A 6,427-nucleotide genomic window follows, 5' to 3' on the forward strand; every position below is an offset into this window, starting at 1 on the left:
TTTGAAGCTGTGATTGCTACACTTTGCTATAGCCCTCATTACCATTTCTTAGATGTGAAATGCTTCTCAGCGTTGTCCCCATCGAAGAATAAAAGGAGTAAGATTTATTCAAGTGTGAAGAATAGAAACAACTCTTGCAGAGCCAAGAGGGGACTCAATAGTGGTCTGAAATTGCTAGTCTAGGATTTAGGTCAACACTATTGGTCTTAATGCCAATCAGAGTTTGCAAAAGCAGTAATGCTACTCAGTGACTTTTTTTTTTTTTTTTTTTTTTTTGAGCTTTAATATTTATTTTTTAGTTCTCGGCAGACACAACATCTTTGTATGTGGTGCTGAGGATCGAACCCGGGCCGCACACATGCCAGGCGAGTGTGCTACTGCGTGAGCCACATCCCCAGCCCCTACTCAGTGACTTTTGAATCTGAACTTCCATTCAGGTGTCTGCCCCACTTTTGTTTTCTAGACCTTGGTCAGGAAGTGGGAAGTTGAGGTGGTAGGATCATGGATGCTTGGAGGTTCCCGCTGTGGTGCTGTGTGGAGTGGGCATATGGACCAGAAAGGGTCCAAGCTGCCACAGTGTAACAGGTTGGTGATCCCTGGTTTGCCTCAGCCCTGGCTTGCTGTACCTCAGATCCACACTGGCATGGTGGGCTCTGCCTAGTCATGGCCTGTGCTCCAGCCCACTCAAGCCTCCTCTCTGCAGCTCCTCCTGGATGGCTTCATACCTCGCTCTAAAGAAGTGACCCTAACTACTGTTAGGGAAAAAGGATGGTACCACCTTAGGCTGAAAAGGGACACAGTGTCCTTCTACAGAAATATGGCTGCTGCACTCCCACCACTGCCCTAGATTGGATTTTTCTTCTAGGATTCCATTTATATAATGTGTAGTTGGATAGACTCTAGGTGAGAAGAAATAAATTTTACAAGAAGAATCAGTAAACGTAGGCCAAACATTAAGTATCATAACAGAGGAGCTAAGAAGGGAAGAGTCCATGTTCATATAATATAAAGTAATATTATAGCGGTGTGGGAAAAGCCATCCCACCCTTTAGGAAGTATATATTTTGACATACACCAAAGCAACATTATGAGAAGAATTGCAAAGATATGGGCTAATCAGAATGTCCTTTGTTGTTTTTGTTTTGGTACCAGGGATTGAGCCCAGGGGCACTTGACCACTGAGTCACATCTCAAGCCCTTTTTATTTTGAGAAAGGGTCTTGCTAAGTTGCTGAGACTGGCTTTGAACTTGTAATCCTCCTGCCTCAGCCTCCCAAGTTGCTGAGATTTCAGGCATATGCCATTCTAAACACCTGGTTTAGAATTTCTTTATCATTACTTATCTGCAAATGCAGGTGGCCCTCAGGTCCTTTTGCACAGAAATTTTCATCCTTTAATGGTTCACAGGAACATTGGTTGGTGTTTTCCTCTCTGGACGTGTTGATTGTCAGGGTCTTTTTCTGAGCTGAAAGGCTTAAATTGAGAATGATTAATCTATGAATCAATCCCATTTACCTTTACTGCTCAGGGAGCCATTTTTCCCCATCCTCCAACTGGTATTCAGGCCAACCTTGGGTACGTAAAAATATATCAGGTGCTGCTTCTTCAGGGTATGAGGGTCAAAGGAATCCCAGTGGTTCAAAATGTATCTTATTTGTTTTTTAATTAGAGCTTTATTGTTATATATAGTAGTTGGTTCATGCTGATAAACTCATACATGGGATTAAATTTCAGTTCATGATCCCTCTTCTAACCCCACTTTTCCCTTCCATCCTCCCTCTACTCCCCTGTTCTGTTTCCTCTACTAGACTTCCTTATGCTCATCTATTTATTTATATTTGATTGGTTCTTTTTATTTATGCATAAAGGTGAAATTCCCTGTGGTATATTTATATATGCACATAGCATAATTTTTAAAGAATTTATTCTTCTTCCCTTATTCATCCCTCAACTCTGGCTCTCAATCTCCTCTTTTTACATTACTGGTGTTCCCTTTACCTTTATGATATCCCATTCTTATTTCCTTTATCAAAATGCACCTCAAAGGAGAACTTGTGCCAGAGAGTATTACCCATCCTTCTGAAGAGTGCTCCACATTAGGTGTCAAATAATGAAACCAGAGTTTGAGACAAAACTCAATTCTCCACTTCTGTTGGCAGGTGGAATCTGTGTGTCAGGCCTCTGCAAATAAGGGTGTTTTAGTGTTAGCAGCTAATCACAGCAGGGAATGCCTACCAGGGTCAGCCCTTAGGGTCACAGCTAGCAAAGCCCAATTCTCCTCCACTACCATTGAGTGGCAAGTTGCAGTTCTTAATGTGGGCTCTTCCCTCCAGTGTTGCAATAGACTGTAGCAGCTCACTGCCAACTTCTTTCCAGGTTCTGGTCACACAAATATGAAGAATGAAATTCACAGGACAATGGAAAGCAAGAATGAAAAGAATAGGATATATTCAATTGTGAAGAATAGAAACAGGATTCTTGGAGAGACTAATAGGGAACCCAATAGCAGGTTACCAGAAATGTATACCTAGAGTCACTGGCCTTTGGTAATTTATTTAAAATATTAAGTAGCCAAGTAAACAGTCACATTCTAGATATATCTACAGAATTGAAAAATGTGAATTCTACTCCTGTACCTTCATCCTGGAATCTCAGCATGAGGCCATGGTTCATTGACCTTGGGGTAAATTTATTATATACACTTTAAATATATACAAAAGTAGACAAGAGTATAATAAACTCCATGAATCAATTCATCACACAGCTTCAACAATTATTAGCACTAACCCTGTTTGATCTATATTAACTAAACATGTGCCTAGAAGTAGAAACATTTTTATTTTATTTGGGATACTTAAATCTGTGGATCAGTAATTTTCCTCAATTCTGTGTATTTGGTAGTATCATCTATCACTGAAATTTTTAAATTTTTTTTTTTAATTCTCCTTTGTTTTTAGAACTCTGATAAATGTATGATAGACCTTACCATTCTCTTCCATGTCTTTTTTTTTTTTTTTGGACCAAGGATTGAACCCAAGGGCACTTACACCACTGAGTTACATCCCCAGCTCTTTTTATTTTTTATTTTGAGACAGGGTCTCACTAAATTGCTTAGAGCCTAAAATGTTGAAGCTGGCCTCAAATTTGTGATTCTCCTGCCTCAGCCTCCTGAGCCGCTCTTCCATGTGGTTGTAACTTCTTGCCATATTCCCCCAACCTCTCTTTTTTTCCCTCTTCCTTCCTCTCTCCCTTCCTCCTTTTCCTCCCCACTTTTTTTTTTTTTTAAATATTTATTATTTAGGTGTAGATGGACACAACACAATGCCTTTATTTTTATGTGGTGCTGAGGATTGAACCCAGGTCTGCCCATGCTAGGAGAGCGCTCCACTGCTGAGCCACAATCCCAGCCCACCTCCCCACATTTTTTGGTCCGTGCTACATTCTCAATAATTTAACCTAACTTCTTTTCCATTTCACTGCTTCTCTCTATTAAGTATTAAATTTTGGTGGTTGTATTCTTTGTTTTAATAACAGCTGTTTTGGGGACTGGGGCTATAGCTCAGTGGTAGAGCATTTGCCTGGCATGAGTGAGGCACTGGGTTCGATCCTTAGCACCACATAAACATAAGTAAATAAAATAAAGGTATTGTGCCATCTACAACTAAAAGGGTTTAAGAAAAAAAAAAAAGCTGTTATTTTTGCATGATGATCCAAGAAACGAACAGACTGCCAACATCATTCAATGGGGAAAGAAAAGGTTTTTCGGCAAATGGTGCTGGGACAACTGAATGACCACATGCAAAAGAATGAGGAGGACTTTTACCTCATACCACATATAAAAATGAATTCAAGGATGGGCATAGTGATCCACAACTGTAATCCCAGCAACTTGGGAGACTGAGGCAGGAGGATCACAGGTTCAAAGCCTGCCTTAGCAATTTAGTGAGGCTGTAAGCAACTTAGTGAGATCCTGTCTTGAAAAATAAAAAGGAACATTGCTCAGTGGTTAAGTGCCCTTACATTCGTTCAATTTCTGGTGTTACTGAAAGGTGGGTCCTTGTCCCCTATGCCAGTCCAATAAGAGGACACTATTTTGAGAAAAAAGAAAAAGCCTTATTGCTTTTCTAGCAAAGGAGAAACACTTGGGGACTCCTGTCCCAAAGGATGTGAGTCTGCCCATCAGCAGGAACAGGGGGCTTTTAAAGACATGACTCAAAAGCTACATTCCATGTGTTCTCTGTCGGAAGTTGTAATTCACTTGTTAATTTGGGAGATACTCATTTCTGAGATCTTCTGGTACCATCCCCAAAATCTAAATTACTTCATTCCTATGGTTGGTGTATACTCAGGGACAGATAACTCTGCCTAGGATGGGGAAGAAAATAATCCTGTTTCCCCTGAGATTAAGGAGGAGGAGGAGAGGAAGAGAAAGAAACATGTCCATTTTAGAAATAAATTGCGGTGACAGAGCAGCAAGAGATACAATCAAAGCATAAAGTATTAACCACTGTTACAAATATCTGAAAACCAAACTTGAGATCTTGGAGAATAGTATTTAGGCTGTAGCAACAGCAAGAGAAAAAGCTCTAAAAGAAACATGTTACCTTGCAGGATTAGAAAGGAGTGTGGCTGGAGTGTTTGGAATTGGGTGGAGAGTGGTAAGACATAAAAAGACATTTTAAAAAAATCTGATTTACAACATTAAAAGATCATTCACTGCTAGGTTGAGTATGGATTGTGTTTAAAGCAGGGAAGAACACTAGTAAAAGCACAGTAAGAACAGTATTTATTTGCCAGATCAGAAATGAAGGCTGCTAGGGTATAGGGTTCTAGTGGAAATGAAGGGAAGAGAATGGATTCATGATATATTTTTTGTGATGTGCTGAGATGATTATCTTACAGAAAGGAGAGGAAAAAATGTGTACGTATTTTTGGAGTAAGTACTGAAAGGAAGGAGTATAGAGTGGTAGCTAGAGGTAGGGACTGAGAATTAGAGCCAAGTTTGAGATACCTATCTATTTAGTCTAAAAATGTAAATGTGGTGAATTATAGGAATACATCTTTGCTAGGGAAAAAAAATTACCCAAAGAAATTATCCAGTTTGAAGTCCCTAATGTTTTGGAGGGAAAAAAAAAAAAAAAATATATATATATATATATATATATATATATATATATATATATATATATATATATATATATATATATATATATATTCAGCAAATAGGGATAGGTTGAAATAGCGAGGGTGGACGTTTTTAGTACCTAGAGATTTTTTTTTTTTTTTTGTTACGAATCTAACCCAGGGGGCTCTTTACCACTGAGCTACATCCCCAGCCCTTTTATTTTTGGAAAGAGTCTAAGTTGCTAAATTGCTGAAGTTGGCCTTGAACTTGTCTCAGCCTCCTGAGTCTCTGGGATTCCAAGAGCGCATCACTGGGCCCAGAATCACGTAGAGTATTTTTAAATCTCTCACTAATCACTTTAAACTTGTCGACAGGAATTTGTTTTTAACTAATCTTCCTCATTTCCAGGATCATGGTTTGGGTTTTGTTGTTTTGAACAAAGCTACTTCATTGGCCCACTTTTTAAACGCATTGTGTACAAGCACTGGTTCAGTCTTAGAACTTCTTAAGTGTGTGGAAGATCTAAACTTCCTTAGAGCTGCTTTTCCCAAGAAGTTCAAGGGCCTCATTTTCATATTCATCTTCCCGGATCTGGCAATCTTTTCATTCCTGCCCCGCCAAGCTGTCACTCACTTGGATAAGCGGCTCAGCAAGGCTTTGCCTAACCCGCTTCTCCGCCAGCCACGCTCCCTGCAGGCTGTCGTAAGGAAAAGAGCTCTGCTGAGGACCTTCGTCCTTCGAATATTCGGTTTGGTCCTTTACTGTCAGTGGTCTCTCCCGAGACTAGATCAGCATCTAAAGAAGTGGAAGCACTTGACAGGGCGGCGGCTGCCAACCATTCCAGTCCAGCATTCATAACACAGTATTGTTATGTGAATAACAATTCACAGTATTGTGCTCTTGAATGAAAAGATGGGGCAGCCTTTAAAGGAATGAAGAGGGACGATGCAAAGGAGCGCTGGTGAAGGAATGAACCTTCCGTTATGGCTGAGCCCTGCAGCTCTATCTAAGCTCTCCCCACTCCTGCCCAGTATTTGAACGTGTACGAGTTGGGCGCTGGCAGCACCGAACTTCGATTTACTCAATTTCCCGCTCTGCCTGCAAAACAGCCCATACTCCGATGGTCTCTGGGCTGCGTCTTGCTGTCTCAAACGCGGACGCATACGCACGCCGAAATGCATTTTGGGATATGTAGTCACGCCGTCGCCGGTGGCTGTGAAGCGTAGACACGCTCTCTCCCTGCGAGGAAGTGGGGACGTATGAGGTCACTTCCTGCGTGCGGGGTGATTTCCTGCGGCGCTTC

Source organism: Marmota flaviventris, chromosome 9 (genome assembly GCF_047511675.1).
Source record: "Marmota flaviventris isolate mMarFla1 chromosome 9, mMarFla1.hap1, whole genome shotgun sequence".
Taxonomy (NCBI): domain Eukaryota; kingdom Metazoa; phylum Chordata; class Mammalia; order Rodentia; family Sciuridae; genus Marmota; species Marmota flaviventris.